Source organism: Onychomys torridus, chromosome 3 (genome assembly GCF_903995425.1).
Source record: "Onychomys torridus chromosome 3, mOncTor1.1, whole genome shotgun sequence".
NCBI classification, from domain to species: Eukaryota; Metazoa; Chordata; class Mammalia; order Rodentia; family Cricetidae; genus Onychomys; species Onychomys torridus.
This window is the reverse complement of record NC_050445.1, coordinates 29,861,022-29,883,228: the sequence shown is the minus strand read 5'-3', so window position 1 is coordinate 29,883,228 and position 22,207 is coordinate 29,861,022. Positions and strand designations below refer to the sequence as shown.

The window sequence follows — 22,207 nt, the reverse complement described above, 5'->3', positions numbered from 1 at the left end:
CTGGTGTCATCTGGACCACTGGGATACAGTTGTTGGACTCTGGACTTCACAGATTGCCCTGCTGTTCTTCTTGCTTCTTCTGCCCTGGGGATGCATGGCTACCCCTGTCCCCACCTCCTCTAGAGTCCCCATGTGAAGGGGGTAGTCCTTTGTGAAGACAGTAGCTTTTAATTTATAATCCCAGGTGGGTACACCATGGAAGGAAGGTAGGAAAAGTATACATCCTTTTCAGCTTCTCTCTTTGGTGGGTAGCTCACACTGTCACTCAAATCATTGAAGCAGACAGAGATGCTAAGTGGCCAAAGAGGGAAAGAGGTTCCTTTGAGCGGGACATGTAGGAAGAGGGAGGATTCCTGAGTGAGCGGTACCTCACTGTGTCTCTGTACACAGCGAGTCTCCAAGTGGCTGTCATACAAATCATGACCTTTGTGATAGCAGCCTAGATAGATAGCCTTCCAGATAGAAGATAGAAGCTTCTGTGGGGAGATATGTTCAGTGCTGGACACCATGAAAGACTCAGGGTTTGTTTTTTAAAGAAGGCATCTTGAGGGTAATAAAAATAAACAAAAATAAATTCAAAAATAAGTGCCAATCAGAGGAGGGTGACATGTCATAGATGTGGGGAAGATATCCTGAGTGCAGAAACACCGGAAGAAACCATAGACCAGATTTCCCAAGGGGCATTCCCCCTAACTCATCATAGATGATAATGTCCCTTGGAAGAGAGGCAAAAATGAAAAGATTATTGATCTCAAGTGAACATCTCTGAGGGAGGCAGGTGGGATTTAAAGGCCTCCTCCTCACTGGGCACAGGTAATGAGGACAGGGAACCTGCATTTACCAGGTCCTATGACTTCAGCATGGCAGTCAGCATTCTGACCTGAGAGGTGGGTGGTTTCATCAGCAGCTACCTGAGGTAGAATACCCCATGTGGTGCCTAGTAGACTGCCCAGGGGAAGCCTACTCAAAGAGCATGACACTCTGTTCTCCTTCTTTTTCCAATAAAACACAACTTTGATTTCTGTGTCTGTGATGAATTATGCAGCCAACTGGGTTCAAGAGAGAACTGGGTTTGTAGAAGATACACCTAATCCCACCCCCATCACCTGGTCCCAGTGCTTCAGGCACACATGTCCATATGGTGAGAGCTGTTAAATCATCACAGCAAGGCAGCTCCAACATCTATAACCAAGTCACAGAATACTCAGGGTGGTCCCCAGAGAGGCCATCTGGGTAAACTTCCTTCCCTGAATGCTCCTAGCTAAGTCCCTTCCCCAGCCTCATAGCATCATGCTGTGTCTTGTGGTAGTTAGCAAGGGTGGAGGAAAGGACCCTTCTAGAGAGCAGGAATGTGGGTTTTTCTTCATACTCTGGTGTGATAATGCTTGGTGAATACTTACAGTCCTGAAAACCACAAGTCTTCCCTCACCCACCCACCCAAGCTGCTCTTCAGTGGTTGTTTTAAACCTTTTTATCATTTCTTGGGGAATACCCCCAACCATCCTCTGGTTCAGTGACTTGCTTGAAGAATTTCAGATTCAAATTAGCAAGGATCAAAGACATGCAGGACAGAGTTCAGGAGAGACCAGGTGCATGCTTCAGCTTTTCCTTGTGGTAGATTTGCACAAACAGCATTTCATTTTCACAACAGTACTTTGTGATAACATCCAGAAAGCATTGGCAACCATGGAGCATTCGCCAAGCTTCCAGGGAGTTGAGTGTTCACTTGGGTAAATGCTTACTGCCTATGAAACTCACCTGATTTGATTATTTATTTTTTCTTACTGATGTGACCAAATACCCAACAAACATAACTTAAGGAAAGAAGAGTTGATTTTGGATCACAGTTTCAGAGCACAGCCCATTGGTGAAGGGAATATACGGAGCAGGACTATGAGGGAGCTGGTCCCATTTTGTCCACAGTCACCGAGCCAAGAAACCAACAACAGTGCTCACTTTCTCTGTTTTATTCACTGTGCTGTCCAGGACTCCAGCCTATTGCAGGGTGCCTCCCATATTCAGAGTGGGTCCTCCTTGCTCTGTTGAGCCTTTCTGGAAACTCCTTTGTAGACATGCCCAGAGGTATGCTTCCCTGATGATTCTGATCATAACTATTAATCATCAATGTTACTTAGTCTCTAGCCCTGTGTGGTAGTTACTTTTCCATTACTATAATAGAGCACCATGGCCAGAGTCCACTTACAAAAGAAGGGATTTATTGTGGCTTACAGTTGCAGAGGAACAAGTCCATCATGGTGGCGAGGCATGACAGCCAGCACCAGGCACAGCGGCAGGAGCAGGCCGTTGAGAGGTCACATCTTCAGTAGCAAAGACAAAGGAGAGAGAGAACTGGAAGCAGGATGAGGCTATAAACTCTCAAAGCCTGCCTCCAATGATGTACTTCCTGCAGCAAGGCTGCAGCTTTCTAGAGACACTGGTTTAAAAAGATACCTTAGCAAGGGATGCTGAAAGTCCAGTAGTGTTACTTACTAGATATGGGGGCGGGGGCAAGAGGAAGTTGGATTTGATCAGCACATGCTATATGGAGGCCACATAAAACTCCATCAACATGTATAGTTAATGCACGTTAATCAAAAGTAAAAGATAAAAAAGATGCTTGGTTTATGCGGTGGCTTGATTGAGAATTCCCCACCACCACCCTGCCCATGCTTAGTCCCCACTTGGTGAACTGTTTGGGAAGAATTAGGAGGTGTGGCCTTGTTGAAGGAGCCGTCTAAGCCAACGCGGAACATCCTCATTCAAATGACCACACCCAGCCAGGGGCGAGACTGGTAACCCACAGGCAAGGGCTCTACCATCCACCACAATATTGCAAAAATGATCTCTTGAGACTCAAGATAAGACAGGTAAAGGAAAGCATTGCCATCAGACAGGACATTCTAAGGGCTTAGAGGTTGTTTCTCGGGAGCCAGCCAAGGCCAGACCTTTTATTGGAATGTGCGGTGTTTGGTCACCTCAGGCCTGCTACCTCAACCTTTTACTGCACATTAAGCTATGAGATAAGTTAGAACAAACAAAACATATTTCCTGTTCATGTTAAAGCTCATCCTCAGGTATTCAAATTCCTTCTTCTTTTTCTTCTACAGACCAACCTAGCCTTGGCCTTCTTCATGGACCAATAGCTTGAAGTTCTTTGAGTGTCTCCTTTCTGCCGGCTTCTTCTCAGTTGGTTCCCTGGACCTTCACAGGTTGCTGGAGTAGGAGAACGGATATGCAAAGAGCACAAATGCATGAGTCTTAAAGCAGATTTGACTTTGAATTCCTCTCTATTCAAGCTGGGTCACACAAGCCTCCTTAACCTGTGTCCTTATAAAATGGGTATAGCAACATCTATCTCCCAGAATACTGTAGAAAATGGAAGAGTCAATAAACACAAGATAAAGATGAGAGAGTTGGCCCAGAATTGTTTCTCAGCACCTTCCAGCCTCCTGTTACCTCCACAGTGCTATGTATCCTTTTTATTTATTGTGGATACACCTAAGACGACTTCCTGTACTGAAATTTGCTCACTGTTCAGCATCCCACAGGTATCCTTTTCTCACTATATCAGAAGCTGATAAAACAGGGGTTGGAGAAAAGGCTCGGCAATTAAGAGCACTTCTGTTCTGGCTCTTGCAGAGGACTCAGACTTAGTTTCCAGAACCCACACCAGGCAGCTCATAACCATCTGCAATTCCAATTCCAGAGGATGTGACGCCCTTTTCTGGCCTCTATGAGTACTTGCACACATATGGTGCACATAAACTCATGCAGACACACACACACACACACACACACACACACACACACACACACAAATAATATTTTTTAAAAAACTGATGTGCAGTGGATACATGGATAATTTAAGTGTACACATATTTACTGTAGCCAGCCATTGAAGTCTTTGCAACTATCCTATACAGCCACACAACAATGTATAATAAATATGCTCTGAATTGTTTTTAATACAGGAAACGGAAAGGTTGATATTGAAAACTGTCTTCCCCTTTTCTGAGAGTGACAGAGGTGCTCTAGGACCTTGCTCCTCTAAGAGTGGTTCTCAGCTAGCTTGTTAGCACCAGGAGGGAACTTATAGGTATAATGGTCTTGTTAAATAAACAAAACAAAACAAAACAAAAAATAAACAAACAAACAAACAAACAAAACAGAGCCAAATGCAGAGTTAAAAGCCCAAGAGGTCAGAGCAGTAGCTAAGAGCTGAGACTAAAACCACCTTCTTTTTTTTTTATTATTATTATATTTGTGCTTTAATTCTACACATCAGCCATGGGTTCCCCCATCCTCCCCATTCCCGCCCTCACCCCCACCTTCCCCCCAGCCCCTTCCCTCCATTCCCATCTCCTCCAGGACTAAGATTCCCCTGGGGATTCATTTCAACCTGGTGGATTCAGTACAGGCAGGTCCATTCCCCTCCCTCCAGGCTGAGCAAAGTGTCCCTGTGTAAACCCAAGGTTCCAAACAGCCAGCTCATGCACTAAGGACAGGTCCCGGTCCCACAGCCTGGGTGCCTCCCAAATAGTTCAAGCTATTCAACTGTCTCACTTATCCAGAGGGCTTGATCCAGCTGGGGGCTCCACAGCCTTTGGTTCACAATTCATGTGCTTCCATTCATTTGGCTATTTGTCCCTGTGTCTTTTCCAATCCTGCTCTCGACAATTCACGCTCTTACAGTCCCTCCTCTTTCTTGACAATTGGACACCTGGAGCTCCACCTGGGGCCTGGCTGAGGATCTCTGCATCCACTTCCATCAGTTATTGGATGAGAGTTCCAGCACGACAGTTAGGGTGTTTAGCCATCTGATCACCAGACTAGGTCAGATCAGGCTTTCTCTCGACCATTGCCAGCAGTCTACAGAGGATGTATCATTGTGGATTTCAGGGGACCTCTCCAGCACTCTGCCTATTCCTGTTCTCATGTGGTCTTCATTTATCATGGTGTGTTATTCCTTGTTCTCCCTTTCTGTTCTTGATCCAGCTGGGATCTCCTGCTCCCCTAAGCTTTCTTTCCCTCAAACCTTGCCCTTCATTACTCCCACTCTCGTCCAGGTTGTTCATGTAGATTTCATCCATTTCTCTGTCATTGGGTGATCCCTGTGTCTTTCCTAGGGTCCCTTTTTCTAGGTAGCCTCCCTGGAGTAAAACTACCTTCTTATCACTCGCTGCCGCTGCTGTCCTTCCCCTAAGAAAGAGACCTACTTCCTGTGTGTCTGTCTTTTTATTAACTTTCTGTTCTGCCTTCTCATTGGTTGTAAACCCAACCACATGACCTCTTCGTCACTGCCTGTCTCTACAGACCTCCAGGTCTCTATGGTTGGTATTGAGATTAAAGGAGTGTGTCTCCATGCTAGTGGTGTCCTTGAACACACAGAGATCTGCCTGTGTATTAAAGGCGTGTGCCACTGCCACCAATGCCGCCGCTGCCGCCACCACCACCACCACCTGGCTTCTGCTATGGCTTGCTATTAGCTCTGAGCCCCAGGCAGGCAACTTTATTTATTAACATACAAATAAAATCACATTCAGCACAAATGAAATATCACCATATTTCCCCCTTTCTATTTTAATAAAAAGAAAAAAAGGAAAAATGTTATAACTAATATAAGAAAAACTATATACAAAAGTACAATAACTATATACAACATCTACAAGCAATAAATACCTGAACAATGTCTAGTCCATTTGCATTTGACAAATTCAGAGAAAATAATTCCAGTATCTATCCTATTTTGGTAAGTCCAAAATGTATCTGATTCACTTTCTATCCTAACTTACATTACTAACAGAACTATCTTATAATGTCTTCCAAATATATACACTTACATCTCTTTAGTGAGTTTCTTTTCTAAAATTATTAACAAGGATAACTATAACTATCTAATCTTTAACTAACTATAACTAATCTTCAACTCCCTTAGAGACCTAAGAAGGAAATAATATTACCTTAAAACAACAACAACAACAACAACAACAACAACAACAACAACAAAAACAGTGCATGCAAGTGGCTTCCAAAAAAATGTGAGTTGACAGAAACAGTCAGCTGCCTGGACAGTCACCTGAGGTTTCTCCTCAGTGTTGGGGCATCATCTTCAGCCTATAGGCTTAGCATATCTGACAGACTCATTTGTGAAGTAGGATGTACACAAGGCCAACACTTCAACCTCACATATGGTGAGAGCAGTCCATGTACCAGAAACACGTGAATTCTACTAGTGTCCTGTCATGATTCAGGATTTTAAATTCTGGAAATTGTTGATTTTTTTTTTTTTTAAATTCAGCTCTCCATTCTTCTTGGCTGTGTGTGTGGCTTCATCTCAGCATCCCATTCTTCTCCACATCCCTCTATTAAATGCCAGTCTACTATTGAGAGGTGTGACTCTGTCAGCTTAGTTACTCTTTTAAGAATAACTGTTTCATCTGCTGTTCCACTGCACATCAGAAATCATTGGTCCACTGCCTGTTCAGCTGCCTTCAAAGAAAAGGCACTGTACCTTTTCCAGATTGCAAAGGCCACTTCAGGGATGGTGCCATATTGTCCTGGTCTCAGAGGATGCCTTTTGTTAAAGTCACAAACACACTTTTCTTGGCAAGAATTGGCAGTCCTTTGTTTTGTGTCTGGTCTGTCCATTTTGTCCTGTTTGTCAGCAGTTGATTCGAGGATACTTTGTTGTCCAGTGGCTAACTTTTGCCACAATGAAAGTTAACTCCATATGCAGTTTCTTCAATGCCCATATTTTCTCTGAAGTAGATTGGTACTGCCAGGAGCTGACATGTCTCATAGTCATAAAACAGAAAAAAACTTCTAAGTTATTAAAACATTTTAAATGCTATATTCTGTAGATCTCTGAAGGGTTTAAAGATGACCTATCTAAAATATATCTGCTCAATCTTGAAAACACACCTAATATGATTACAAGTTCGATTGTAATGTCTAACTACTAACTTTCATTTCTTTATATCCTAATAGTTGGTAATAATAACATTCAAGGATTAGCAAATTGCATTACATTGTTAAGTGAATTGTATAAGTACAATATCTTGAACAAGATTAGAAATATATGTATGGCATTTTCTAACAATATCAATCTCAATATATATAATTTGTATACAATATACAAAAATCCAATCGAATGTAAAGTATTTAATACTTTTCAAAAGTATATTCAATAATCTATCTTTTTATCTATATCATATCTATATCTTCTCTTTATTTTTCCAAGTAGATTCAATAATCTACCCTCTATTCTATCATTTCTATATATTTTTTAAAAAAGAACCTTAAATCTTTAAATCTAATCTTCTTTGCTTAGCCCTTTTCCTAACCCTTAACAACAACTTGTAACCAAACCTCCTAAACAATGAAATTTATCCCAGACCCAAAACCGATTAGAAGACCAAAAAAACACCTGCCTCACACCACCTCTTTGGGAATGTAAGCGCTGTATTCTTAAAATTGCTTCCTGCTGGATATGGGCAAAGGTATCTTTATTCTGAAAAGAAAAATTTTGGGTTAATTGTCAAATTCTAGGAAAGGTAGCCATATCCTTTGTTGTCCAGTCTGAGCATAATGCCAAAGTTCAGGGCTTATCTCAAGTCCTTATTCAAGTAGTCTTTGAAACTGGATTATCTCAGCTAGCCATCTCAAAATTGCTCTGAGCAGTTTGTAGTCCAAAGCTGGTCTGTAGATGATGTTTGTCAGCTTAGTGATATTATTATTGTCCACATGGAATTATTGTTGTTGTGGGGTCCCATCATCCTTTTGAAGATTTCAAAGTTGCTGTTAGGCATGGTCATGATTCCCTGAAGGTTTTTTTCTTTTGTTTTGTTTTGTTTGTTTGTTTGTTTTGTTTTGTTTTTTTGTTTTTTTTTGGTGCCTCCTCTGTGGTTTGGAGCAATCACAGTCGGATAAATGTTTCTCTCGGAACCATGAATGTTCTTCCCTAGAAGAGAAAATCTTCATAGCAACTTCCTCTCCCCACCATTTGCCTTGCCAAACTTTTCCAAACTGACCTTTGCTGATGCTTTCTTGTAACACGATGGTCCAGGCAATTCTTCTCTGAACAAGCAGCAGTAAACTCTTTGTCCCAGGTAGAAGTATCACCGCAGTCACCAACACAATGAGAAGCAGCCAGCAACTCGGAGCAGCAGCCGCTGCCTCCATGGTCCCACTGCCACTGTTTGTGGCTTGGCCCTGGCCAAAGCTCCTCCTTAGCAAGCCTCCTAAGCAGGACTCAAACTCAGGATCCTCCTGCCTCCACCTTCTTCAGCAAATCTTATCAGCGTGCACTACCACAACTGGCCGAGGGCAGTTCAGGTCTGACTTGTGGCTCACAAGGCCACAGGCAAGCAGCTTTTTTGTGAATTCCTACCATGAACATTGGGTGCCAGATGTAGCACGAATCTTAAATGGTCTTGTTAATTAAAAAATAAAAATAAAAAAAAAATCAAGAGCCAGGTATTGGGGTGAATGCTGGAAGATCAGAGAAGTAGAACAAGCCACAGTCACCTCACCTTTGCCAGTTCCTCAGCTGATCCTGTTTCCTCAGGCTGGAAGCTTCTGAGTCGCCATCCAAATAGATCTCAGCTGAACTGTTGCTCAAAAGCCTAAAAGCTTAACCAAGCCTAGTTCCTGGTCCTCATGCCTTATATACCTTTCTGCTTTCTGCCATCACTTCCTGGGATTAAAGGTGTGAGTCACCATGCCTGGCTGTTTCCAGTGTGGCCTTGAACTCACTGAGATCCAGATGGACCTCTGTCTTTGAAATGCTAAGATTAAAGGTGTGTGTGCCACAATTTTCTGGCCTCTGTATCTAGTGGCTGTTCTGTTCTCTGACCCCAGATAAGTTTATTGGGATTCACAATATATTAGGGAACACAATATCACCACAGGAACTCACTAGCAATGTGAATCTCAGGCCCAACCTCATATCTCTAGAACCAGAACTTGCATTTTACTTTGGTACTGGGTGTTTGGTGGCTCATATACATTGGTCTGGGACACTCATCTGCTACATATGTAGTTTAAAAGTTTAAGGCTCTGTCCTTTCTATGGCATCAAGACCACAGTAGGTTTTCAATGAATAATGAAAACTAAAAAACTAAATAAATAAATTTAAAAAAAAGTCTGAGGTTTCAAAGCCATATCTGACTGTTTTAATAACTGTTCTTTTGCTGTGAAGAGACACCATGACCAAGGCAACTCTTATAAAAGAAAACATTTAATTGGGAGCGTGCTTACAGTTTCAGAGGGTTAGCTTGTGATCATTATGGCTGCAGCAGGCAGATATGGTGCTAAACAGTAGCTGAGAGCATTACATCCTGATCCATAGGCAGCAGGCAGAGAGATTTTGAAACCTCAAAGCCCACCCTGAGTGACATGCATCCTTCAACAAGGACAAGCCTCCTAATCCTTCCCAAACAGTTCCCAACTGGGGATTAAGCATGCAATTATATGAGCCTATGGGGACCATTCCCATTCAAGCCATCCCCAAGTACTTTTTTAAAATTTTTAACTTTTGATTAATATGCATTGATTATACATATTGATGTTTTATGTGTGCCTTCATATAGCACGTGCTGATCAAATCCAACTTCCCTTTACCCTACCCCTATATCTTATAACCTCCATTGGGCTTACAGTATACTTTCTAAAGTACATTTTAAAACTAGTATTGCTGGAAAGCACCTTCCTCTTGGGTCTATGCCCAATAGTTAGGGAAAAGGACCAGGAGGCCAAGGCTAAGTAATTAGATACTATTTCTCCTGGTGAACAGATGTTCAGGAGACATTAACTCTATAGCAGCTGCTTTAGACCAGGTACAAGTAGACCCTACAGTTGCCAGCCACAATGGGAGCTCAGGATTAGACTGTCCTGCGAGAGGGGTATGCTTTTTGTCTCTTCCTAAGAAACACTGGGCCGCGTGGCCAACTGGACCTGAGAGATTAGACAACACTCTCACCCTAGCATCAGTTCTTCTTCATTATAAACTACAGGCCAAGGTTTAACTAATGGCCACATGATCACAGGTGTGAACAGTCAGGCTGCTTGAGTGCAGAATTAATACCACACACTAGCACTGGTTTAACCTTGAGCAAAGCAGTTAGTCTAACTCTTCCTCTGTAAATGGGGATAATAATAAGGCTTACCTGAGAGCAGTGGTTCTCAACTGGTGGGTCATGAACCCTTTGTGGGGGGTGTCAAGCGATCCTTTCACCGGTTGCCTAAGACCATCTGCATATCAGATACTTACATTATGATTCATAACAGAAGCAAAATTACAGTTGTGAAGTAGCAATGAAGACAATATTATGGCTGGGGGTCACCACCACATGAGGAACTGTATTAAAGGGCCGCAGCATTAGGAAGGTTGAGAACCGCTGCCCTAGAGGGTCTTGTGAGAATACAAAGGGCGTCTGTTTTAACTAATTGTTTTTATTTTATATGTGTGAGTGCTTCCCCTGAATGGATGTGTGTGTACTGCATGCATGCTGTGTGCAGGGAAGGCCACCAGAGGGCATCAGATCCCCTGGAACTAGAGTTAGAGATGGTTTTGTGAGACACCACGTGGTGCTGGGAACGGAACCCAGGTCCTCTGGAAGTGCAACACGTGCTCTTAACCACTGAGCTACTCTCCAGTCCATGAATGCTTTCTTAAAGGAGTTGTTGACATATAACAGGCATTGCGGGTAAGTGTTTATTATTACATAATTAAAATTGCACATGGCCTAGTTGAAAGTCCCGCTGGCTAACGAAGCCCAGCCAGATGGGGTGGTACTGAGACGGAATCCCGGCAGTCTTCCTGAGGGACAGCAGTGGAACGGACGTTTAAGGAGTGCTGTTGGAAAGCCAGGGGGGCTTCCAGTGGCATCACTTGGTGGGGCTTGGCCCTTCTGCGTGCATGGGGCTGTGGGCCCGATTAGAACACTGTCCATGGTTCTGCCTGTCTAATGGTCAAACTGCAGTTGATAGTTTCTCTGTGCATCAGTCTCTCAGTTGCTTGAGGGTAGAGCTAAGAGCTCTAGGACCTCACTCACTCCCAATGAGGCAGGGAGGAGTGTGAGCAGAACTTACCATATGTGAGGCCTTCTTGTGCCATCATTGGTGTTTACCACAGGAGCTCTACCAGAGGAAAGGATGGGCAATCTCATTAGCTCTTTCTCCTTATTTCTCTCTATTCTTTACATTTTGGCAATGTGCTACATAAGACTAAAGAAACCATCTCCCCCATCCTAATCTACTGAAAACAAAACAGTGTAATCCCCCTAAACACACAATGCTACTTATGGATGAAACTGGTTTTTTGTTTGTTTGTTTGAGCACATGTTTTTTTGCCAGACATAGTCCTGGTTCCTGTGGGTGGAGCAGTGAACACACAAACAGAAATCTGTACCTTCAAGGAGCTGACAGCAGAGTGCAGGAGGGGGAGACAGCTTAGGAAAAGCAGTAGTCAGTATGGAGACATGGTATCAAGAGAAAAGGAAACCAAAACTGGATTGCAAGTGCTGGGTGTGTGGCCCTGAATGGTTAGAAGATGATGTCCCCTCGTAACATGAAAGACAGAAGGGAGTGAGAACAATCTGCATTCCAGGGACACAGATGTGGATTTGCGGGTCAGGATTCTGACACAAGGGAGAGGAAGAATGGTACAGAGAGCAAATGTCTGAGTCCATTCGCTGTGATGCAATTTTATTTCACCTCATTGATTTTGCAAACTATCGGGTTCAAAACAAGGACTTCACCACACTGTGGTATTGATAAGCCATTGTTTTCACTTTCTCCCCCAAATCCCCTTTTAGTAAGAGTTACCAAATAAAATTGAGATTCCTTTGGCTCCCTTTAGACCTCACAACAAACCAGTGAGATTGCCATTCAAGCATACTTTTGAAAGGAGCTAACATTAATAGCTCTGTCATAATGACCTCCAGGCCAACAGGAGTCTTCAGCCATCTGAGTAAGAACAAAAGGTTTTGGTTTATGACTATAAAATTTCATTGCTGGGCACTTCAGAGACCACACATAGTTTTCATGGCTGAAGAACCTTTGAGGACAACAAAAACTGTCAATTTTTAAACTTGGTCATCACGTGCCATCTGAGGATCTTATTCAGAAGAACCCTGTGTGTGCTGGGAAGTCTTGTGTGGCTAGTTCCTCCTCATTGAGCCATACCCACCTGGAGAGAGGTGGGAGGCTCATCAGACTCAGGGAGCCCAGGGAACTGACAAGACTCCTATGCCTACCTGTAAGATTTTGCAAGCAGCAAACAATTGCCAGAGGAGAGGGAAATCTGGACAGCCTGAAAGTTGGGCAGGGAGCTCCAGGGCTGAAGTTTCCAGGAGTATCACACATGCTAGTGTGCGACTTTTTGATGATGTAGTTGTTTTTGTGTCCGCCCATGCTCCTGTAAGTAACCCATAATAAACTCATTGGCTCACCAAGCTGGGCTTGAGCAGGATGATTTCTGTGGCAGATATTTGTGCATGTCTTTCTAGTAAAAACCCCTCAAAAAAAAAAAAAAGGCACCATTTCAAGAGGTAAAAATATTTGTGTGGTCAACATGATTTTTTTCTTATTTTATAGGTCCCTTACCCCACGGTGGCATCTGAAGTTAGTTTGGCAAAGCCTCCCACCATTCTCTAGACGCTGTGGCTGTTTATCAGCGTTAATAACTGGCTTTGTTTCTTAATTTGATTTTTTGCCATAGGATCAAATCTAGGCCTTGTACATCATAGGCAAGCACTGGACCATTGAGCCATAACCCCAATTTGACTGATGGTTTTAATTTAATCTGATAAATGCCCCAAAACTGTGGGTCCTAAAAGTTAATTATCTTTGAGGTCTGAGGTTCATAGCCTAAAACAGTAAAGAGTTAGGAACAAAAAAATAAATAAATAAACTTTGATAATCTATATCTGCAAGGTGAGTTGGGGAGAATCCTCACAAGGTACAGTTTGAGATGGTAAAGTGATATCTATGCAAAGTAGTTCTCATTAATTCTGAACTGATTGGTCATAAAACCAAATGGCCTTCAGAAAGTGCTCTATATCTGAGCTTGAGAATTTGGATTCTAGTCCCCAGAGGCCTAAGTCCTACCTTTTAATATAACTTCCAAATGCTGAAGGATTGAGCTTCATCTTCACTAAAATTAGGACTAGGCAAAAATAAAATCTATCCTTAGCTATTTTGAAGGCCAAGTGTAGATTCATCGTATTGAATATTGCATGTCCTGGAATATGCATTTTCTTCTAGAATAACCCAGTTCTTCTTATACTAAAGGCTTTTTTAAAAAAATTAAAATATGGAATGGCTTTTAAGCCATTTCAGAGGGAAGGAAAGAAAGCTTTTGCAAATGAGCTCCTATCTCACACAGGAAGTTAGAACACAAAGACACATACGTAGGAAAAAATGCCTTAGGAACGGGAAGGCAGAGGTCAGGGTGACAGTTCTACAAGCTAAGGAGCACCAAGGGCAAGGACAAACTCCAAACACAGCAGAGAAGCCCAGGCTGGATTCTCCCGTGCAGGCTCAGCAGGAACCGTCCAATCAGTATCTTGAACCCATACTTCCAGCCTTGGAAATGGGAGGCAAAAAAATCTGTTTTGTAAGCCACCCAATGTGTGTGTTAATTCTGTGACAAACCTCAAACTCTTAGCATCTGGAAGCCCAGTGACCATGGACTCCCACTATCCATAGCCAATCACTCTTGCCTTTTTTGGAGCCAGACATTCTAAGGTTCGACTCAGCAGCCACCTTTGTTCACTTTTCCAGCAGCTTCTGGCTGCGCACTTAGGTTTATTGGAGCCTAGACCCCAAGTAAGCCCTTTAGTGTGTCTTCTCAGCCACTTTCTACCATGATCCTATGTAGGGAGTGTGACTTTTATACATCTTTGCTGATGAGAAAATTTCTCACAGAATTAGGTATCACTCCTGAGATCCACACAGCTAGTTTGTAGAAAAAACTCACATCTCTGTGGCTCTAAAATGCAATGGTTTTGGGAACCATAGTATGTTTTTCCTTGCAACTTGTAGCTTATAACTTCAAAAATGCTTGAAAGTCTTTAAATTTATTATCTAATGGCTACTTTTAGATTCCTTCCACAAATCCAAATCTTCCCATTTTGTTCCAGATTCCTATTAAGGAGAGGGAAATCTTCCTATTGAGGAGAGGGAAATCACGTCCAGTCAGAACCCCATAAAGGCAGAAGTCAGAGACTACAATTTGAGGTTTTCCATAACTGACAACACTCCCTTCCATTTTCTGAGCCCATGGCTGTGCACTGGCATCAAACTTACCATGTCAGAGATGATCATCTGTGCCAGCCTCATTGTTTAGACATGAGTTGAGGTGACTTGTTAAGATCCCAGGGGGAGCAGAGAATTATGATCAGCCTGTCTCCTTGTTTCATTGTATTATGTCCCCCTAAAGGGAATGTGCGCACAAACATGAGAGGACTTGGAGTCCAGGCCTCGAGGGAAAGTCATTATGTCTTCACCTGGTCCCTATCATTTCTCATCTGGACCAAATAGTGCACCAAGAAATCCATATCCTTCCATGCTGGTACCTCCCATCTGATCTGTCCCTGGAAACCATATTGAAATTATAAATCCTATCTCATCAAGCTTAAAAACCTCTCAGTGGTTTTTCCATTGGGTTAAAAATGAACCCAAACATCTCTGAACCACCAGCTCTTCCTTCATCTGACTTCTCTGTTACCCTCATTCTTCTAACTCTCTGTACAACTTATTTGAAGCCACTTGGGTCCAATTCTGTCTCTTCAAACAGTGCTCAGCTTTCCTGCTTCATCAATCTCCCCACTCCATACGACCATCCCTCTCCTGGGGGCTTCACTGACACTTCTTCAGAAAACCTTCTCTGACCTCCAAACAAAAGTGAGCCTGGGCCTTGCTCTGCAGTATGTATGGATCCTAATCTTGGGTTTACTCACTTAACTTTTTTTGAAATTATACTATAATTACATCATTTCTCCCTTTTTTCTCTTCCCCCCCAATCTCTCCTATGTATTCCTTCCCCTTGATCTCTTTCAAATTCATAACCTCTCATATATTTTTTCTTAATTTTTGTTACACACACACACACACACACACACACACACACACATATCTAAGTATATAAATATAATCTGCTGAGTCTATATAATGTTATTTGTATGTATATGATTTCAGGGTTGGCCAACAGACAGAGACCATTACAAAAAACCACAACCAATCAGGAGACAGAGAATAAGTGATGCTGTGGGTTCCTGCCCCAACTGATCCAGCTTCAACACAACTCCTGCACCCAAGGCTCGGGGAATGTTGCAGAAGAGAGTCAGGAAGATTGTAAGAGCCAGAGGCCAGGAAATGTGCTGTGAGATTGCGTCCAGGAAGCCATGCCTGTGAAGCCACAATAACATGGTTGCCTAAGCAAGACCTGAACAAAGACAACCCCCACAGACAAGTTCACATGGAAGGTAGAGATGTCAACTGGCCTCAGCCTTAGCTTAAACAGCTAGGAATGCTTAGAGTGGGAGAAAATAGTCATCCCCAGGGACGAACCCTCACAATTAGTTATCCAGCACCAAGTGGTCAGCCTCTTTGCTCAATTTTTAAAAAATCATCTATCTATCTATCTATCTATCTATCTATCTATCTATCTACCTACCTACCTACCTACCTATCTATCCATATTTTTTTTATCTTATAAGCATTTGTGCTTTACCTGCATGTATGTCTGGGTGAGGGTGTCAGGTCCCCTGGAACTAGAGTTAACAGACAGCTGTGAGCTGCCACGTGGATACTGGGAAATGAACCCAGGTCCTCTAGTACAGCAGTCAGTACTCTTAATCACTGAACCATCTCTCCAGCTCCCCTTGCTCACTTTTGAAAAATGAGTCTCCCCTGCTAAAAGGTTATATTCAGTGGAGCAAGAACTCCACTGTGTTTGCCTTGAAGCCCCAGGCCTAGCACAGTGCCTGAGAAACAGTAGGCATGCAACAATGTGTGTCTGCAGTAAATAAATGAGAGGAGGTTGGTACCTACCAGAAGCCCTGTGGGCACAGACAGCGTAAGGTGAGTTTTCTCAAGAAAGCCCCTCCCTGTCAAGGGAGGGAAAGGACAGGGACAGAAATGGCAGTCAGCTTTGCTCACTCTCTGAATAAAGGCATTGTGTTACGTGGCATGGTCCAAATTATCCCTGTTTTACTTCACTCCATTCCTAACTTACTATCTCTCTTGTCACCAATGGGAAGTGATCAATACCAACAACCTCTCACCCATGTTTGGAAAAAAACAAAAACAAAAACAGTTTCTCCATCCCCATGTATGTGATCTCTGTTTTTCTCATTTCTGCCTCGTTTCTCTCCGTGCAGTCTTGTGATCCCAGAAGCTTATTATATAGAGAAGAATGTTGATGTACATGTTGGAGTTGGCCAAATATCACACACAGAGAGAAGAGAGGAGCCTGTAGAAATTGCCAAGTAACAGCTTTGCCTGTTATCTGGTTGCCAAGGTAATCATGAATCTTCAGTTGCTTGCTCTGGACCAGTCACAGCCAGCCAAGGTCCCTAGTCACGAGTCTGTCTACAGATCCACACACGTTCTCTCGAGGCCATCTATATAAAGACCCTCCTACACACACACCTGCTTCCTCTGCATCTTTTCCCTCCCCGTAACCCCTCGGGAAGCAGCAGGTGTTTTGCTTGTGACCTTTGAACAGGTCTTGGACGTTGGATTCATGTCTAGGTGTGTAGGCAAATGGGTTCAGATGAAGGACAGAGTCTAGAATGCAGAATGGTATTAGGAGAGCAAAAGTCCAGCCTCTTCAATCCCTGGATAGTGTTGACTTCAAAAGAAAGAGAAAGTGCCTGCCTCTCTCCTTTCCCCAACTCTTTCTCTACTGTCAGATGAGCAGCGACGGGTGTAGAGGTGCTCTCCACTGTCCTCATCACATCATGAGGAGACATGCAGGTGCTCCTCCTCCCCACTCCTCCCCACTCCTCCCCAGTGCCTCTCTTCCCCCTACTGATTCCATCATGCCCCACTCCCAGCTCACCAAACAGGCAGCAAAGAAAGGTTCTGGAAACGGTCCTTTGGTCTTCTATCACTCTTCTGAGAGTTTTCAGTACTATTTCCTTTTCCTGTCCATCTGTCTTTATTTGGCTTGCTATACTTTGAACGTGTTCCATATACTTCCTGTATTAGAAACTTTCTCCTTAAACGGACTTGTGAATGGCTTGAAAGGTAGGACCTGTAAAAGAGGATTGGGTCCTCAGGGCAGACTTTCACAAATGGATTAATTCATTCATAGTTAAAGGACCCATGGACACCAATGGTATATGTCTGCTAAAAAAAGTAAACTCTCTGGTACATGTGCTCTGCCTCATCACATCATTTCTTATACCATGTCACAGTGCGGCAGGAAGGCCACAACCAGATTCAGAGAAGGGGCCAATGCATGCTCCCAGGCTTCTTGGCCTCCAGAATCATAAGCCAAATAAACTCTTTCTTTGTAAATTACCAACCTATAAAATCACCTAATTATTTTGTTGCAGAAACAGAAAGCAAAGTGACATAGCTATCCCTCCCCACTTTTTTACCCTATCTTCTGAATTTCAACACAAGGTCCCTTCTTTCTTTCTTTCTAAGACCAAACTGCTGCTAATAGAAATTGAGTGGAAAAATACGGGTCTAGTTTAAAACCAGCTGGATTTTCAGAACTTCATAATTGGTGTATGTCTCTTTTCTCACGGGCTACCAATGGCATTGCTTGGAATCTGGAATCATGAGCAAATCCTTCCTCTCTCTTTCTTCCCTATTCCCAGGCTCTCAGCTTACAGGAGTTTATTCTAAAGTAGTACTGTAGACGAATTTCTAAATGGTCTTATTAAATAAAAAACACAGAGCCAAATATAGGGGTGAAAGCCTTAGATCAGGGAAATAAAGCCACCAGCCAACCTTACCTTACCAGCTCTGCAGCTTCCAAATGCAAGTTACTTCCTGTCTACCCACACCTTTATTACCTTGCTATTCTGCCCTCTCCTTGGCTATCTTAGCCCAGCTACCTCACTTCCTCTTCCTACACAGGCCTGTATGGTTGGTACTGGAATTAAAGGCGTGTGTCACCAGGTTTGGCTCTATTCTCTAGTGTGGCCTTGAACACACAGAGATCCTGTCTGCTAAAGGATAAAGGGCATGTGCTGCCTGACTTCTTTGTTTACTTCAAATGGCTGGCCTTTCCCCTGATCTCCAGGCAAGCTTTACTTATTAATGTACAAATAAAATATCACCACATTTCAGCACAAATAAAATATTACCACATTTTCCCTTTTTTTGTCTAATAAAAATTTTAAAAGTTATAACTAATATAGGAAAAACTATATGTAATAAGTACAATAACAATATACAATATATAAAAGCAATAAATAAATCAACAATGTCTAGTCCATTTGCATTGACAAATTCAGAGAAAATATTCCATTATCTATCCTATTTTCTTTTTGCTTTTTAAATATACTTTATTAGCTCCACAATATATAATGAGCATCTTTCCATGCATTAGATAAATTCTGCTAACAAAAAAATTTTAAGACTAAATCAAAAACATAAGTTTCAATTAGAAGTTGGCGGTAAGTGGAGACCCATGAGGAACAAGTAACATCAAAAATTTTACAACAGTACATCACAAACATGTATGTTTTAGAAGCAGGGGTCCCCACATTATCTTCAGAGAAAACTTCAGGGTTCAGGGCATAAGGCAAAACTCATCATGATGGTCATGGTGAGGGGCTCAGTGCTAACTGCCCTCAGACTATGGCTCAGCTGCCTTTCCCTCAACTTCTCCATGAGCTGTCTCACATCCTCCCCAAACCTTTCCATGTTCTCCTGCCTCATCCTTGCCTGGGGCTCTCCAACCCTATGCATCAGGTCTCATCTATAGTGCACAATGGGCTGCCTGACACAGAACCATCTGCGACTTCCTCTAGGCACACTGTATTCGCCTGTTTCCAAAGGCAGGGCCACAGGCGGCTCCCTTTTGTTAGCATCTTGTGGCTTTTCTTCCTTTTCCTCCTTTTCCTGATGGTCATTTTCCATGTTGAGATTTTTTATACTCCTTGTTCCTCTTTGGATTCCATGTCTCCTGGGCCTATCCCTCGTTGTGTAGTCCTCCTCCTCGCAAGAGGAGACACGCCTCTCGGCTTGTAGACCTGCTCTGCTCGCCCAGGGCCGGATGCCAGCCTGCCCTGCACAGGGAAGCACTGAGCTGGAGACCAGACGCAAGTCTATCTATCTATCCTATTTTGGTGAGTCCAAAATGTACCTAATTCACTTTCTCTCCTACCTTGTATTACCAACAGAAAACTATCTTATGATGTCTTTAAAACTTATACACTTAACCTCTTATTTTCTTTCCTGAATTTCTTAACAAGGAAAATTGTTACTACAACTATCTAATCTTCAACTCCCTTAGAGACCCAAGAAGGAAATAATATTACCTAGATAAACAGGAAATGCAAACAAGCAACTTCTAAAAAATATTAATGGACTAGACATTGTTAATGTAATTCTTGACTATATATATTATATATACTTATTCTTATATTAGTTATAACTTTTTTATTTTAAACAAAAAGGGGGAAATGTGGTGATATTGTGTCCCTAATATGTTGTGCACCCTAATAAACATATCTGGGGTCAGAGAACAGAACAGCCACTAGATAGAAATAGAGGCCAGAAAATGGTGACACACACCTTTAATCCCAGCACTTGAGATCTCATGTCTTTGCTTGGGAAAGAAACATTCCTTTAATCCCAGGAAGTGATGGCAGGAAGCAGAAAGATATATAAGGCATGAGGAACAGGAACTAGAGTCTTTTTAAGCGTTTAGGCTTTTGAGCAGCAGTTCAGCTGAAATTAATTCAGGTGAGAACTCAGAGGCTTCCAGTTTGAGGACACGAGATTAGCTGAGAAGTTGGCAAGGTGAGGTTGGATGTGGCTTGTTCTGCTTCTCTGATCTTTCAGTGTTCACTGCAATACCTGGCTCCAGTGTTTTTTATTAATAAGACCTGTTAAGATTTGTGTTACAGAGTACCTGTAACTTAAAAAAAAAATACTATCTTAAGTGAATGTGCCTTGAAGTCAGCAGTATAGTCCAATGCCAGAGTGCTTGCCTAGTGTACACACAATAGTCAGGGACCTGGGCTTTATCCTCAGCACGGCAAGAAAGAAATTATGGGTCTTAAATTCAAAGAAGCCCCTATATCTACTTCATTTTGAAAAGCACTTATCTACTGAAAACAGACAATAACGATCTTCTGACCCTAACTTGTCTCTTTCACAGGGATGAAAGTAGACAGATTTTTGTAACCTTTATTGAATCCAGTGGACAATTATTGATCTGGTCAGTAATAGATAGAAGTTATATAAAAGTTGACACTGGTTTCTGTTATTGCAACAGGGCTTTTGCTGTTCTTCTCAGCAGCAGCATCTCAAAGTATTTAGATGAATTGGCTTTAGAAAGCCCTACAATTCTAATAAGCAGAGGCAAAGGGAAGACAGTGAATTAACTAAAGTCACCCAAGGAGAAAAGTATGACAGTTGGGACGTGAATGCAATTCTTCTGACCCTGAATATTAGTTTTTCTGTTGTTTAAAAAGCCTGGTTAAAAGTTGTGTGAGATGATTAGAAATTGGAGCACTCACTGGATTGAGTACTCTAAAATTAGTTAAGTATAGTAATGGCAATGTGAATATGTTATTGTTTTAAAGAACAGATGTTTTAAAAATAGACACTTATAATAGGTTTGAGACATTAAGTTATGGGTGAAATTATAAGAGTATTGGATTTGCCTCAATACAACTCAGGAGGTGGGTGATTAGTAGGGTATAGATGAAGAATACAGGTCATGAGTTAGGAATGATGGAAGATGGGTAGATAAGGCATTGGATCATCTCATACTATTTCTCTATCTTTTATATGCTTGAAATTTCTGTGTAATAAAAATTCAAACATTAACAATAAAATGAAAATCACGTTTTAACCCATATACTTTCCCAAGAAACATAGCATGTGACTCTAGCTTGGTGATTTACATCCCATAGTTTTCCAGGAAACAATGAGAGCTGAGAGATGACCCAAAAAGTCAGCAACTAATGGTCATTTCTGAGGGAAGCCAACAGTCTCCTACAAATGCTGCAACATGTTAGTGAGTGGCCAAAATAAGCCCAGATTCTGACAGATGTTCCCTCTGAGCAAAGCACAACTGTTCTGTCCTCTTCACTGGAGTACCCAAGGACCCCCAGAATAGCAGCAACAAGGCTTCATGGGCGTATGGAAGACAAAGAGCATTTCTAGTTCCTCCTCGTGACTTGCCTGGCATCCTCTCTCCTTTCTTAGGGTCTTGTCTCAAAGAAGCCCTCTGGCATTAGCAGTGTATAGGTAAATCGGTAGAGGCTCTTTAGAGTACAATTTGACAGTATCAAAAATTTAAAGACACTGGCAGAAATTTTCTTTCTGGGAATTTTTCTATAGCTATATTCATATACAGATAATTATACAAGGGTATTCATTATAACATTGTTTGTTTTATAGCAAAACATCACAAACAACCTGGACTTAAGCCTTAGAGATGACAAAAATATGGCCCTATAGAGCAATATCCAAGTTCTGACTCTTAAAGCAATGGAAGAAAGGGGTAAGATTGCCATGCCTTAGGCATTTGTGGGTTTTAAAGACTGAATAAGAAAATATTTCACATATATGTAAAAATAGCCTTCTACAATCCTGTGCTTGGAGACCAACAGGTTGGGAACATTTCAGAAGCCAGGTGGAAGCCAAAGACTGTAGAGGTTAGCATGTGGTGAGCTGCGACTGCCCTTGAAGTCCTGATAAATGACATATGGACAAGATAAGCTATGTTCAAAGAACTCCTTGGAAGTAGACATCCTTAATGGAGTCTCCAGGTCTCCAGGTCTCCACAGAGAAGAACCCCACGCCAAGGTCTTCACCATGACCTGAAGGTAAGTGACTTGAAGGTAGGCGACAAGACTGCATTTTAAAATCCTGTGCTGAGAGGCCAGCAGGTTGGCACATTTCTGGCTGAGTCCCCTACCCTTTACCTGACTTCCATCCTGTCTGTTCAATCAACCAGACAGTGGGTGAACATGTGAAAATGATTGCCATCAACAGCCCAAAT

The 22,207-nt window shown here is 42.3% G+C and overlaps 1 pseudogene; it reads right to left on the bottom strand.

The window, feature by feature from the left end:
• Positions 1-18,710: 18,710 nt before the first annotated feature.
• LOC118580639 lies at positions 18,711-19,148 on the bottom strand (annotated as a pseudogene).
• Between the last annotated feature and the right edge of the window lie 3,059 nt (positions 19,149-22,207).